At 39.0% G+C, this 16,746-nt stretch overlaps 1 protein-coding gene across 9 annotated transcripts in view; it reads right to left on the bottom strand.

Moving 5' to 3' along the window:
* The window catches only part of COL28A1 (collagen type XXVIII alpha 1 chain), a 207,356-nt gene that overhangs the window by 35,007 nt on the left and 155,603 nt on the right, over nt 1–16,746 (bottom strand). The gene's annotated exons all lie outside the window — the stretch shown is intronic.

Raw genomic sequence — 16,746 nt, forward strand, 5'->3', positions numbered from 1 at the left:
TGGACCTGGGATCTGGAGCTGAGTCTAGGGCCTTTTTATTAAAAAACTCTGTAGCACTGGCCACTGAGACAGTTAAATTAAGCAGATAAGGAAATTACCACAAGTTGGAAAACCACTACACTTCATTGAGGCTGATGGCATAGGCCACTTCAGCAGCACCGCCAGTGTGCAAGGCCAGCCGGAACTGCTGACCTGTGTGGCCACAGCCACTACCACAGCAGCAGGAATGGGGCCTCCAAGCAAAGCATTCAATTCCTCTGAATACTTTTATGAATGAAAGGATTCTATAAAACGTTGTATGCTTTTCAAATTACTCTTCTCTTTTCCATCTATCAGTTCATTACAGACAAGAATGAACTCCGAAGTAGTGAAAGGGCAAAGCCCCCTCTGTGCTGATTTAATACTAGGGTAGGTTAAACAATGGCCCCTAGATATCCAGATCCTCATCCCTGGAATCTTTGAACTCTATTATCCATGGAAAAAGTTAAGGATTGTGGTAGGGTATATTATCCTGGATTATCGGTGTGAACCCTAAAGGTAATCACAAGTATTCTAAAAACAAAGCAAAGGGAGATTTGACAGACAGAAGAGAAGAAGGCCATGCAATAGAAACAAAGTGAAGCAGAGGAGTCAGACAGAAAAGATGGAAACCATTGGCTTTGAAGATGGAAGAAGGAGCCACAAGCCAAGGAATATGAGGAAGGTGGCTCTAGAAGCTGGAAAAGACTAGGAAATGAATTCTTCCCTAGCAGAGTCTTCATGGACAGGTGCCCTTCAGAATGTTGTAGAATGCATTCTCATGTTTGGTGGTAGGGGATTTGAAGAAGCCCTTTCTTATTTGAAAAATCAAGCACACGCCCAGCAACTCCTTCCTCTTTGGCATTATGATTTTTTCTTGTCTGCTGGATTGCTTCCATCAGCATACAACATACTGTAACATCTCTCAGCTTAAAAAAAGCCTACCTTAATCACACTAATTGCTCACTCTATAATTCCATGTCTATACTTTCTTTTCACAAGTGTTGTCCATATACTTTGTCTTCACTTCTTTCTTATCATTTTCTATTTTTAAAATTTCTTATTTTAAAATCATTTCAAACTTAGGAAAAAATTACTAGAATAATATAAATATTTTCCATATTCCCTTTACCCTAATATATCAATTAAGATTTTCCATATTTTTAAATGTATCCCTCTCTCTCCTAGTTTCCCATGGGATGTGTAAGTATTGGTATATGTGTGTGTGTGTGCGTACACAGCTCTTATGAAAGTTACCAATGACTTCCAGGTTGTCAAATCTAATGATCATGTTTCAGTTCTCATCCAATCAGCAGCATCAAAATCAGCCCTCCGTGAAACACTTCCTCACTTGGCTTCCAGGACACCTCTTTCTCTTTCATTCTCTGTCTACACCAATGGCCACTCCTTCTCAGCCTTCTTTACCAGGTCCTCCTCAACATACAAACCACCAATGCTGGAGGACTCAGGGCCCAGTTCTTGGATTTCTTCTCTTCTGTATATACTCTTACTCTCCACATGTCCTCATCCAGTCTCAAGACTTTAAATGCCATCTATAAATTGTTAAATAAAATTAATATCTCTTGTCTTTACCTCTCCCCTGAGCTCCAGATTTCTAACCTCAAATACCTACTTAGTAAGTCCATTTAAAGGTTTAGCTGTACATGCCCAAGTCTGAATTGCTGATTTCTTAACACCTACCCACATCCATTCTTCCTATTACATAATTTCACCTTTCCAGTTGTTCAAGCCAAAAATCTTAGTTATCCTTGACTTCTTTGTCTATGTTATACCCCATATTCAGTCCAGAATGCAACCACCCCTTATCAGTTCCACCATCACCATCCTGGGCTAAGCCCACGCCATCTCCTGCTCACACTTTGGCAATAGATTTCTATCTTACCTCTTTGATATTGTCCCCTTAAAGCCCATTTGTCACCTACTGCCAGAATCATCCTTTTAAAATATGATTTGAATTGGGTCACTCCTCCGTGTAAAACCTTTCAAGAACTTCTCATATCACAATGTTCACTGCATTCTAAATTGTCACTGATGTCCCTCAAATATGGCAGGCATGGATTCTTATTTCAATCCCTAATTGAGAAACCCCAAAATTTCTTCTCCCTATTTCCAGAGCTTCTACCCCACTTCTAAACATTCAGGATACAATGTTAAAAGCCAGGAATGCAGGGTACAGAAGGACAAATAACAATGCTAATAAGGGAGGTTTTTCGAAAAAATAAGCAAAATGTGTAATGAAGGGATTCTCCCAATGGGTGTGATGTTGCCCTGAGTCTTCCTTTAATTCATACTTTAAAATCTACCATCAATACAGCTGGTCACTCTGGGAAACTGTTTTACACATTGACTTAGATTATTAGGATTAGTTCCAGTTCATAATTTCATCATTTGAATACCAAGGTTAAAGAGCAGGACATTTTGCTTCTTCCCATCAATGGCATTGTTGCAATGCCATTATCTTATGCAATGAGAAGAGGTAAATTATAAATACCTGTATTCTATGGCTCAGAAGAAATTGACTCATTTTAGTGTGTGGTATATGGATTTACTCTTACTAATTCCCAATCCCATCTCATATATTAGTTTCTATGCAATACTTTTATCACAAATACAATTCATTGTTCAATTAGCAAACGAGAATGTATGTTGTAGTCTCATATTTAAAGAAAATTGCTTTGTACAGGTATTTAGGACAATCAAACAAGGGAGATATAGTTCCATGAGATGAGATGAAAATGTTGACACCAGCTCTATCAGGTACTAAATAAATATCAAGGGAAAACACTAAACAAGACCAACTTATCTTTTATAAAGTAAAGGGACAACAGACTCAATCCATGGATCCTTATTTTCTCCCCGACTATGTGTTTTGATATTTTCTTGCCAAATGGATATAAGGGAGTGTGGATGGAGACTTTATAGAATCTAATCTCCATGCATAGAGGCTTTAGCTGTGATAGTCACTTCTATCTTCAGCACTTACCACAGTACCCAGCACATAGTAGATGCTCATTACTATTTGTTGAATAAATGCCCTGGAAGATGGACAAGATTATAAATACTAAGGAAAACTACAGACAGGACTCATTTTTTTCCCTTGGATGGCTACTGTGTATCCAGGTATATGTTAGGTGCTCAGGATACATAATATACAAGACATCTACTATCTCCCAGTCTGGTGGTTAGATAAGAAATGAACACTCATGGTGTGAGAAGTGCTATGACGTGGACTAGTCAGTGTACCATGGGAGCACAGGCTTCAGGAGACAGGGAAGGCTTCTGGAGGAAGTGCTACCTAATATGAGCCCTAATATATAAGTCAACCTGTTGAAGCGGGGGTGAAAGGGATCTGTCCAAGAAGAGGTAACAGCACGTGAACATGCACCTGGCCCAGGCAACATGGTTTCATGAGGAAGTGAAAGACTTTCAGTACAATCAGATCAGAGCTGAGGGGATGAGAAGACTTGAGTATGGGTACCCAGATCATATGTGAATAGTAGTTTTTGAAGCTGATCTCTTCAGGTACATGTTAAAAACATCAAGAGCCTTCTCAACCCTTCTTCTGACTTGTTTTCTTGATAAATACAGAAAAGCCTTTTAAATTATAAAATGGATTTTTTATAATATACTCACACTCATATTTTACTGTGCATGGAGGTTTGGTTTATTAAGAAGTACATTCCAGAATGTTTGTTAATGGCCAATAATAGACAGACACCTCTTTATTGGACTTTGGTGGGGAATTCAGGTAAGGACGAGTGGTATTTTTCTTAAATGTATGTCCTAAACCTGGTAATGTGACTTCCAATGTCTCAGCACGTAATATTCATAGATTAAGGAGAAAGAAGGGATGGACTCCACCTTTGTTCTTGCCAAATACATAATGAAAATATTCATCTAGGGATAGGATTTTTGTTTTATGCTACAGTCCAGATATAAAATACAATTCTGTATGGTTCAATTTGCAATCAGATTTATATACCTGGCATCAATTTTGTCATAATAAAATGTTTTCCAGTCCACATCTCAGCTTTCAGACACAAGCCACTAGATATAAATCCTTTCCTAAGAAGTTAAATTTGTGTGAACTAGATTTTTGAATGCCATTGGTAATTGCCTGGGTGCCTGCAATAGCCTCCTTGATGCAATCCTGGCCCTGCTGCAGGGTATTCTCAGCCCAAAAGTCACAGTCACTTTCTTTTTTTTAATTGCACATCACTCCTTTATTATACTGACCTGGAAAAAGGATTTAGTACAGTTATGCTTAAATGAACACTGGACCCATGTGGCAGAGCCAAGCAACTAGAAAATATTTTAGAATCCATCAGTGAAAGACACAGTTGGACATAACCAAGAGACATTTCACTGCCATGAAACAAGGCAAGGGAAGGATTCTAAAGCACACAGAAGGAGACACTCCGACCCCTCAGAAATCAAGGAGTTTATATATGGTCTAACTCACTCTTTGAAAGAGTGACTGCCCCTAGGAGACAGTTACTCTTTCAAAGGGTAACTCAGACCATATCACACTGCTGGTTGAATTCCAGCAAATGGCTCCCCCTTTCACTCTGAGGGAAAGCCAAGGATCTAACAAGGTCTGTGTGGCTGTAGGCCGTCCTCCAAACTTACTGCTGTTACCTCTCTGACCTCATCTGCATCCACTCTGGTCTCTTTTCTCTTCTCTGAACATGCCAGCTACCTTCCTGCCTCTATAGGACTTTTGCACAAGCTCTTCCCTCTTCCTGTAATGTTCTTCCCCAAGAAATCCACAAGGCGGCCTCCCTCACCTCCTCAGATCTCTGTTCAGATGTTATCTACTCATAAGGCCATCCACTAAAATTTCATCACACACCTCTACCCCACTACCCTGTTCTCCTTGATTTGCCATAGCAGTTTTCACCTTCCAATAGACTATATACTTTTTTATTGATTATATTTATTTTGATTATATTTATTGCTAATAGAAGCAATATCCATAAAGTCAGAAATTTTTGTCTCTTTTGCTTATGATACATCCCAAGCACACAGAACAGAGCCTGGCATACTTAAATATGTACAACAAACATTTATTTAATATTTCATTTTAATTTTTTTGAGACGGAGTCCTGCTCTGTTGCCCAGGCATGAGTGCAGCAGCATGATCACAGCTCACTACAGCCTCAACCTCCTAGGCTCAAGCAATCCTCTGGCCTCAGCCTCCTGAGTAGCTGGGACTAAAGGCATTCACTACCATGCCCAGCTAATTTCAATAATCATTTATTGAATACATTGCTGAAATAAAACTTTGTACAACTAGCAAGGATTGACTAGGGGAGCCAGTATTTTTCACTTTAAGCAGAAAGAAGATCTGATTTAAAAACTTGTATATGAACTAATTTTCTTTATATGTAAAATAAAAGCAGATTCTATTTTGACAGGCATATTACCATTATTCATCTCGCAACCTTGGCGAAGAGTGTGTATACATTGTTATTTAAGTGTATACATAGCAGGAAAATATAGAAAATATGATTGTTTACAAAATCACCACAGTATGGTAATTTAAGAAGGAGGACAGATTGAGGTCTGGGGAAGATTTATTTCTTTCTAAAGCTGGCATAATAATCACAATGGGAACTAGTAACGTCAAATTTCATTTTTCAAAACCAACAGAAGTCAGTTGGAGAACTTTCAGAAGATTAGTATTGTTACAGATTAAAAATCTATTTTCTGCTTTGAAACCTAAGAAGTACCATTTAAAGGCATAAATGCATATGCCTTTTATAAAGCCTTGTAAAAGCTCACTGTCTTTATGCCAACGAGGAGGAATTATAATGAACGTGTTAGGACCACTGTCTAAATGTCTTTTTCTAAAATAATATTCTATCTTTTTTTATTGCATTTTAGGTTTGGGGGTACATGTGAAGAACATGCAAGATTGTTGCATAGGTACGTACATGGCAGTGTGGTTTGCTGCCTTCCTCCCCATCACCTATATCTGGCATTTCTTCCCATGTTATCCCTCCCCAACTCCCCACCTCCCGCTGTCCCTCTCCTAGTTCCCCCCCACAGACCCCAGTGTGTGATGCTCCCCTCCCTGTGTCCATGTGTTCTCATTGTTCAACATCCACCTATGAGTGAGAACATGTGGTGTTTGATTTTCTGTTCTTGTGTCAGTTTGCTGAGAATGATGGTTTCCAGATTCACCCATGTGCCTACAAAGGACACAAACTCAGTGTTTTTTATGGCTGCGTAGTATTCCATGGTGTATATGTGCCACATTTTCCCTGTCCAGTCTATCATCGATGGGCATTTGGGTTGGTTCCAAGTCTTTGCTATTGTAAACAGTGCTGCAATGAACATTCATGTGCATGTGTCCTTATAATAGAACGATTTATAATCCTTTGGATATATACCCAGTAATGGGATTGCTGGGTCAAATGGAATTTCTATTTCTAGGTCCTTGAGGAATCGCCACATTGTCTTCCACAATGGTTGAACTAATTTACACTCCCATCAAAAATGTAAAAGTGTTTCTATTTCTCCACATCCTCGCCAGCATCTGTTGTCTCCAGATTTTTTAATGATTGCCATTCTAACTGGCATGAGTTTGTGGGCTTTAAAAACCCAAATACAACTTCTGGAAATGAAAAATGTAACAGAAGCTAAATATTCAATGGACTGGTTAAATGACAGACTTGATACAGCTGAAGAAATATTTAATAAACTTGAAAATAGAATGGAAAAATAACAGCCATAATGTAGCTCAGAATGATTAGATTGAAAATATTTTAAAAATAGATATGTATAGATATGTAGAGAGAAAAGAGCTAAAAGGTTTAACTAATTGAAGTTTCAGAAAGATGGTTAATTGGGCAGAGGAGGAAGACTAGGTCAGAAGCAATCTTTGAAAACGTAATGGAGAACTTTCCAGAAATCATAAAATATACTAGTCCACAGAATTAGCAATTCTAATGAATCTTAAACAAGATAAATAAAAAAGAAATCTACATCTAAACACATGGTAGTAAGAATGCAAAACAATAAAAAAGAGGAAACATCAAAAGCAACTGAGAAAAGAATAAATTACTGTGAAAGGAATAGCTAAACTGACAGATAACTTCTCAAGAGCAATAATGGAGACTAAATGACAGAGGCAAATCTTCCATGCACTCAGAGGAAAAACTATACTTGAAATTCTATTCTTTGGAAAATATCCTTAATAAGATATTAAGGAGGAAAAAAGATACTTCCAGGCAAACAAAAATGGAAAAAAATTGCTCTAGTAGATTTTGACCGAAAAAATTCTAAAGAATACAATGTAGGTGGAAAGAGAGTGGTTTCAATCTGAGATGGANAGAAAAGTAAATACATGAATTAATTTTAATAAACAGTGGCTATTTACAAAAATAATATTTTGAGGGGTTAAAAAATGATTAAAATGTAAAACAACATTAATAATATCAGGGTAAGGTAGATGGAATTTAAGTGTTAGAGGATTAAAAATAGAACACCAGTAAAATTTAACCATAAGACAGCAACTACATTAATTTCAGATAATAAAAGACTTTAAGGCCAAAAGCATTACTAAACATGGGGTCCTAACGAAGACATCACAGCCAATTTCCTAGTCTCTTTTCTTTTATTTCTTTTACCATTTTCTTCTTAATTCCCTTTCTGTGTCTCTCTAACTCCATTTCTCTTCATTTTAATACTCTTTGCTCTTCTCATTTGGCTTTCTTATGAGGAGGGTAGACACTAATTCCTGCATGACAGCCATGTTCATGATTCTCACTCTGACAATGTGAAAGGCATTCAGAAGAACTGCTACTGAAGAATTTTTGCAAGATCAAAGACAGATTGCTCTAGGGCTATCTTTATGGACTGCCAATTTGAGTCACAAATACTCAAAACTTCATTATCTTTCCTCTATTAGAGATTCTCTAAGAGACCCTAAGCAGGTAATTTACTTCATTTCCCCTCACATCTTATAATTAAAATGAAAAGTCTTTTCTGCAACTAGGTAAGGAAAGGTGCTGATGGTAAAAAGCTGGCAATTGTAAAGTTCTTAAGGTGTTTGTAAGAGCAATAAAAATCTATTTAGATTACGTGCTATGTACTAATTTGTCACAGAGGACTGCAGTCCTTCAACCAGTCAAACAGGAAAGAACTTGATTTGTCTTTGAATGTATGAGAAGTGACTATTATAGTCCCACCCCAGGGGTGGGGCTACGCATGCCAGCCCAGATCCTGCTGTTTTTCCTACTAAAGCTAGCATTAGGTCAAAAGGTCACTAAATTCAGCTCCTGGATTCTGAAGAACTGTACTTGGGGAAAAAGAATCACTCTTTACATAATATTCCTATGTTATAAAAAAATAGATTATCAGGAAAAAAGAGAACTCAATTTACCTCACATCTCCATGTGTCAACTTTAATTTCAACACGTAAATTAAAATTTTGAGTGACATTTGGTTTTTAAGAACTCAAACTGATCAGTTTCCTCTCTGATCGCTACTCTGATTTCATTACTGCCTAATGCATGATTACTTCAAGTAGGTCGTGTGAAGAGCAGCTCTGAGTGATTTGGGAGATGTTATTTAACATTGCTATGCCTTAGTTTTCTATAGCCTACCTCATAGGATGGTGAGGCTTGAATAAAACAATACATCAAATTTAGAGAGTGTAATATGGCCCTACCTCTCTCCAGGAGCTCAAAGCTCTCCGTACTAAAATACCTCTTATCTTGCTAAAAGGAGATGGAGAAAAATTTATACTAGTAACTTACTTGACCAGCCACTGATGGGTAGGAAAAAGATAAAATGCCTTTTATAAATTTGCAACACTGAAATTCATGGGCTATAAAGATGGTAGCAGCAGCTAAGAGTAACTTATTCATGTCCTTCACTTGACTTGGTTTTATACGGATAGAATCTGTTACAAGAATGAAAAGAAATAAATATATGGTGTCTACATCTTTATGTACTAGATAGTTATGAGTATGTAGGAGTTTAGGAGGAGGGAAACAGAAAGGAAGAAATGAAGGAAAAGGAGAGGAAAAAAGACCAATTTAAACCAGCAGTACACGTATCATAATTATAAATTATGGACTACTATAGTATGATAACTACTTTAAGCATATGACAGTTCAAATGAAATCTTTCACTAATTTTCTAACTCTTGGTAATATTTTAAAATCTCCTTTTTAAATATTCAGAATCCACACATGATACTAAACAATGTCTTATCTTTATTACCAAGTCAGCAGTCATTTTTACTTTTCTTTTGGAATCTGGGAACTATAATAAATCTTGGGGTAGGGCACCCTATTTAATTCAAAAACACGATTTCAAAATATGCTTTTCCTTTTTGGTTCATGGCAGTGTAAGGAGTGTGGTATTTCAGCAAATCCATGATGGTCACTGTCATCACACAGGGCCTTGTTCATAGCAAATAGGCAAGAAATACAAGGCAGTAATAATGATGATTCAATCCCCACTCAATTGAGAACATAAAGTTTTCATTCCAAATCTGATTTGGAGAATTTGCTAAGAAAAAGGGAAATTTAATAATGAGATTGAAAGGGGAAAACAGCCTACTATATCCTCAGATTTTGACTTAGGATATTTTTTAAATTATTCTTTCTCTTAACTGGCTTGAAGGAATGAAAGCAACTTGGCCCAGAAGAAAAATGAAAGTGTGAACCAGTAAGAGAAAAATACAAATGGTCACAGATCCAGCCTCAGTTAATAAATGCAAATGTGCCCTGAAGTGTACAACCCTACAGAGAATATCGTGAACTTGGTGTTTTTGGTTTTGGTTTATAACCCAGGTAATTGTTTTCAATTTGGTTTTAAAAATAATAAAAGGTATAAAGGTAAGAGATGCTTTCAATGTCTGCAACTAGGTTTCCAGATTTTGATCACCAGGATTAATTTTAGCCACACCCTCAATGTCCTGCCACAATTGACTTGGCAGGCATGATCCTAAAACACCAAACTATTGAAAACTTGAAGCCTCTCATGTGGTCTCGACGACTCCTTTTTATGTAGTGGAGACATTGTGTGTGTTCGAAAATCACAATGAGAGATAAGTCACAGAAATTAATTCAAAGAGAGTTTCCGGTGCAAGCAAACACATCATCTGTGCTATGCTGTTAATTGGATACTCATTGTTTCTATTAATTTCTGAGGTGTGTTCAACTTGAATAAGGTGATGGTACTATTATCAAGATTGGTTTTGCCTTTTTTTTTTTTAATGCTGTTCTTTGTTTGCAGTCAAGAAGGAGAAAAAACTTCAACTTCAAATGCTGAAATCATAATACTAAATACGGGTGTGTTGCTCCCTTCATAGTATTAACACCCTACACTTGTGCAGCATGGTTCTAAGTTTAGAAGATGACAAAAAACTCCCCATGTCCATACTCCTTAACCTCTCTGCATTTATTTACAACTTAGTATACGTCAAACCCATCCCTGGCATTTTTAAATAAATCAAATTCCTTCTTTCCCCTTAAGTTAGTTAAATTTCAATGAATAAATCACTTCTATTTGGCCTTTAAGCATGGCAGTTTTCTGTGCTGTAATAGGTTCACTGTAACCACAAATCTAGTCAAGTGGATTCTGGAAACACTTGGAAAGCAATCAGGTCACAGGTAGGAGCCAGGCAGAAGGTTGGCAGACTCCATGTGAGATTTCCACCACAGAATCCCGACATTTTTCAAACGTTAATTTTTCTTGTAAAGCGAAGCCAGAGATAGCAAAGACACCTGATTCTATAAAAAGAGCCCTTGGAGTTTAGAGAAACACAGTTATTGTAGCACAACTGAGACTAACCAAAAGAAATCTTCCTAAGAAATGGCATTAACCTTAAACACAGAGTCAATAATCTAATAATGTTCCACATTATGCCCCAAATTCCTAAATCAGAGAGCTTTGGAGTGAGAAGCAATTTTCTGGCTGTGCCCATTTATGCTACACTCTGCAAGGTAAGCTGACCCACCCATCATCACACCCCTGCTTGGTTTCAAATGCCACTGGCATCCCAAGCAATCACCCAGGTCTCCAAACCTTTACTTATTCTCCTACAGGAGCCTAATCACTGGTCCTCTTTTTCTCCTGAAATCAAGGTCTGTGTGCCAGCTTTGCCCCCTGCTCTAATCATCTCCCTGCTCATCTCTCCCTAGCCTTTGAATCCTGGTACTCCTACTCTCTGGCCCTGCCTTTGCTGTGGACATGAATGAACATTTCCTGTTCCTTTCTTGGTCCTATCAAAAACCCCAAGCCTCCTCCAGCTCTTTAGCCAGTGCTCAGCATGTCTACTCTGAAAATTTCTAAGTCATCCATGAGTACTACTGATGCTGTGTGAAATAAGTAAGAAGATTATCAAGGCTCTAAGTTTCTCTTTTTAGGATAGGATAAAATAAATGATGGGCTAAACACAGTCCTTATAAGCCCAGATCTCTGTGCCCAGAGTGTCAGGAGAATGATGGGGCATTCTGGAAGTTGCCATGGAGACCACCACACTATCGGTTCTTTTCTGGAGGCACCAATATACTTCAGAGCAACAAATAACTTAAAATTTCCATATTTCCTAAAAACAAGTTAAATTATGAATGGCAGTAATTATTGACTCTTCACCAAACCTCTGATTCCTTTTCCTCCTGGGCACACAGTGACTACCTTTCCCAGCCCCTTTGCAATTAAGTACAGCCATACAACTAGTTCTCACCAATAAAATGTGAGCAGGATACATGTCAAGTCCTGGCCAAGAGTTTATGAAGCAGGTATACCCCCTTCTACATACTCTTTTCTCACCTGCTGGTTGTAAGTGGTAAAGAAGCCCAGCGGATAGAAGAACCATAAATGGAAGATAAGGTTTTCTAAAATTCTGTGTTGAAGAAAATCACCCACCAACCAGGAACACTCACATTGGACTGTAATGTGAGCAAAACCCTCTACTATGTTTCAGCCATTATATATTTGGTTGTCTGTTTGGTGTTGGAGCCATGACTATCCTAACTCATGTAACCAACATATTATGCTTAAAAGCATTACATCACTTGAGTACTATATTAGAATTCTAGGCCTTCTTCCTGGAAAATACAAGAAAGGCTAGCAGAAAGGGAAGGGAAGCAGGTAAGAATAATAATGTGAATAGCTGCAAACATTTTTCACATATATAACCATGTATTATATGCATTACACATACTATCTAATTTCGATTATTTTTCACAACAACTTTAGGAAATAGTACTGTATTATCCCATTACTCAGATGTGGATACTGAGGGAGAGATAAAATACTCAGGAAGTGGAGAAGCCATGATTCAAATCTGTTGACTCCATAGCCCACACTCTGGCTGAATACCCACTCTGTATCCTAGACACTTCATACAATTTTTTTATAACACCGTGTATATTATCCCCATTTTAAAGATTAGTAAGCTGAGATTCAACAAAGATAAATGGTTTACCTAAGGTTACAACTAGAAAGAATCAGAACCCAGATTCAGGCCAAGATCTGAATAGCTCTAAAGCCACAGAGGAATTAGTCCCTCATTCTCTTTCTCTTACACCACAGAGGTTAGAATATAGATGGGGAAAGAGGCCATGAAGAATGAGTTTCAATCCACTTATGAGCTCCAGATGTCTCAGAGGTTACCTGTTACGTCTGTGACTGTGTGAACACTGCAATCACTATTTGTCAGCTTTGGGGATGCCAGGGTTTCTGTTGGGTAGAAGTCACCAAATTCCCCAGCATGTCATTGAGGCTACTTTTTAAAACTGACAACAAACTTGTTAGCCGTGAAATAGCCGCTCCTCTGCCATAGCCTAACAGGAGGTAACCTTAGCTGGGGGTAGATCAGTCATGTTCAAGCCTACAAGAAGGACAAAAGCCAGTGGAATGGAAGCTAATTCTCTCAATGAATAAAGTGTTCATGCAGAGCAAGAATTACAGTAGAGCCAGTCCACAAATCTACCTCACAAAGTCTTTAAAGTCAAGGACGGCTACCAACAATTGTGTTTATATAAGGACTTCTGGGTCCTCTGAAAATAAGTACTAAGGGAATGTCAGGGCTGATCGGGACACTGGAACTGACTTAAACAAGCATGGAGATAGGGAAACTGGCATAACTCCCAAGTAGAAATAAAGAATGGGGGAGATGCCATTCATGTCTGTCCCTGTGCTTTTTTAACCTGGGCAATCCACCCTCTGATCACATACCTCCTGGCCTCTATATAAGCTGGCCTCACAAGGGCTACTTGGCATATAAAGGAATCCCTCCAGACCCAGCTCCATTCCTTCCCCCTCCTGACTTAATCTATGGGACTTCTGACATACCTAGAGTCTGAATCTGGGTTAGTGCTGGAGGCTTACAGTGGGACAAGATGGTGGTATCATATAACTTCCTGGCCTGTGATGTGAACCTGAAAGACCAAGGCCATTTTAGGATCAAAGAGCCACAGTCCCATATTCATCCATCTAAACAACAGATATTTGCGGTTAGGAAAAAGCACTGAGGCCCTGGAGGAGCTGGGGCTCCTCTGCAGTGCAGAGCCAGCTGGGCCACAGCAGGGCTGTCAAGGAATGGCAGGGGGCTGCCATGGAATTAAATAAAGAGGGGCAAGCCCATCATTCTCACAAGGTTTCCCAGCATCAGAGCTGCCTCAGCAGCAGCACTGGGTGGTCGTAGAGTCCCAGGAAAGGCAGGGAGAAGTTCCCAGAAGATCATACTCTTCCACATGAAGAATCAAGAGAACAGGAAGTGGGCATGGAAAGGGAAGCCCTTCTACTCCCTCATTCCTTCTAGTCATGTCCATTCATTCTACAGATGGTAGCCAGAGTGAGTCTCTTCCAAACTTCCAAAATCAGGTCATTCTTCTCTGACTTCCAGTTGCTCCTAGGATTAAGGCCAAACTCACTATTTGGACTATAGGAACTGGCAAGGGCCCTGCCTGCTGCTGTAGTCTCAATTCATTCCATTGTGTCATCCCTCCATACTCTCCAGAACTCAAAGTCTAATTATTTTATAGCCTGTAAATTCCATGAGGATTAAGTTTATATATTTTCACTTACACTTTATACTAGCACTTGGCTTATTTGCCTAACGTAGGTGGTACTCAATCAGTATTGGTTGTTTGGTTGGTTCGTTGGTTGGTTGGTTGGTTGGTTGGTTGGTTGGTTGAATGAATGACTAGCTGGTTAGGTGAATGCTGAAGCAAGTCACTTGTGATTGCAGCTACAGCCCTTATTTCAGCCATGAATGGAATGGGATACAGAGACAGAATACGGTTGAGGCTTCTGTAGTGAAGGTTAACAGCAACAAAGGTTTCCATCAAAGCCTACTAAGCAGACACACTAAGGGAGGCGGATTTCACTGACTCAAATGCTCTTTGGAAAGAGATTGGAAATAAGTCAACAAAGGAATGTAAGAAATGAAATTTTACCTTTCCTATAGCCTTGAAATGATTCAGAGGAATGCCACCAATTTTGTTTTTCAGTTCCTTCCCTTTTACCGTGAGGGTATTTGGGTGGTGCAAAAGTAATTCGGTTTTTGCCATTACTTTTAATGGCAAAAACCGAATTACTTTTGCAGCAACCTAATACAACCCAGGGTCAGGAAAATGAGTTGAAAGTCCTGAGGGAAGTATCTCTGCCCTGCTGCCAGCTGGATGCCAGACAGTCCAATATGTCTAGAGAGGTTTTTCTTTTTCTTTTCTTTCTTTTTTTGAGACAGAGTCTTGCTTTGTTCCCCAGGCTGGAGTGCACTGACGCAATCTCAACTCATTGCAACCTCCGCCCCTGGGGTTCAAGAGATTCTCCTGCCTCAGCCTCGTGAGTAACTGGAATTACAGGCATGTGCCACCACACCTGGCTAATTTTTGCATTTTTAGTTGAGACGAGGTTTCACCATGTTGGTCAAGCTGGTCTTGAACTCCTGACCTTGTGATCCATTCGCCTCAGCCTCCCAAAGTGCTGGGTGGCTTTTTTTTGAGACAGAGTCTCACTCTTGCCACCCACGTTGAAGTGCAATAGTGCAATCTCGGCTCACTGCAACCTCTGCCTCCTAGGTTCAAGTGATTCTTCTGCCTGAGTAGCTGGGATTTACGGGCACCAGCCACCAGGCCCAGCTAATTTTTTTAAGACAGGATCTCTAGCTGTCATCCAGGCTGAAGTACAGTGGCACTATTTTGGCTCATGGCAGCCTCTGCCTCCTGAGTTCCAAGCAATTCTTGTGCCTCAGCCTCCTGAGTAGCTCGGACTACAGACATGCACCACCACACCAGGCTAAGTTTTGTATTTTTAGTACAGATGGGGTTTCACCATGTTGCCCAGGCTGATCTCAAACTCCTGACCTTAAGTGATTCGCCTGCCTTGGCCTCCCAAAGTGCTGAGATTACAGGCATAAGCCACCGTGCCTGGCCTAGAAACCAGGTTTTATGAGTGAGCCTTAGTCAAGGCTCACTGCTAAGCAGCATCAGGCTACAGTCCTAAGTGAAGGAAAAGCTTATCTCATTTCTGTTAAGACAGGATACATGGCGGTTTTGATTTTGATTCTTTCTTATGATGGGAGGCTTCAGGATTGGGTTTCACACAGGATGGAATTTGGACACAGCATAACCCTGAGAGCATAAGGATGCGCAGGAAACCAGATAAATCACAGTTGGTGAGGATTAATTAAACACCACCCAGATGAGATTAAGGAAGTATTTCACAGATAAGAGAGGGGAGAAAACCAGCCCAAGGTCTAAAGTGGTGGTAATAATGCACTAATAGCATGTGTGAATTGAGCTTATATTAGTGACAAGACCCGTGGTTTGACATAGGTTTATTCCCTAAGCAAATTCATGCAAAATTCTGTGTACAGTGCTACCACCTTTTAACCATAGAATTTAAAGATTAAGTCTGAGATTGGTATTGTTTATGAGAAAGCAGAGTTTTGCTATATTGTCTTTCCAGGGCTTGTGCAATATGGGCAACATACCTATTTGGCCTTTGCTTGGATACTCAGCCTGAGAGATAAACAATTGTTATTTAAAAGACCTGCTGTAGAAGCTACAGACATTGTGTGATAAAACTGGAGATTTAACATACATTCTATGAGTTCTGCTCTTGACTAAGCTCACTCTCTCTACACAGAAGTAGGCGGTTTAATTTCAACATGGGATTTTTACATGTATTATCTTAAGCTCATACTGTCTCCTACTTACTAAGAAGTTCTGCTATTTGAAAAAGAGTTTATTTTGAATGTTTCCACATTTTTAGAATCAATCTCAATCATCCAGAGGTGAATAACTCAGTTTCAAAGCTTAAGTATGGTAAATAAATATATATATTAATATTTATTTATAAAATATATACATTACATATATAATAAAATTTAAAAACCAGTTTATAAGGGAGGCAGCAGTGGAATAGGAAAAAAAGAAAGTGAACAGATAAGAAAAACAACATCAACATATTAGAAGAGGAAATTTTTTAGAACTACATAGTAACCTTTAGATGTCAAATTTGTCTGCTGAATATGAGAGACCCTAAGAGTCCCACCATGCTGGATAAGCTTGCTGCTGCTGACACAGAAACAAAGTGACATGCAGATGGTTATGAATTCCAGTAACACAGAGTCAGGGCCTCAGAGGTTTTTACCCTGGCTGCTCAGAAGAATCCCTTGGAGAGCTTTGAAAACCACAGCACTCAAGCTCTACTCCCAGAGACTCAGATTTTGTT

This window comes from Cebus imitator, unplaced genomic scaffold (genome assembly GCF_001604975.1).
Source record: "Cebus imitator isolate Cc_AM_T3 unplaced genomic scaffold, Cebus_imitator-1.0 Scaffold37, whole genome shotgun sequence".
Taxonomy (NCBI): Eukaryota; Metazoa; Chordata; class Mammalia; order Primates; family Cebidae; genus Cebus; species Cebus imitator.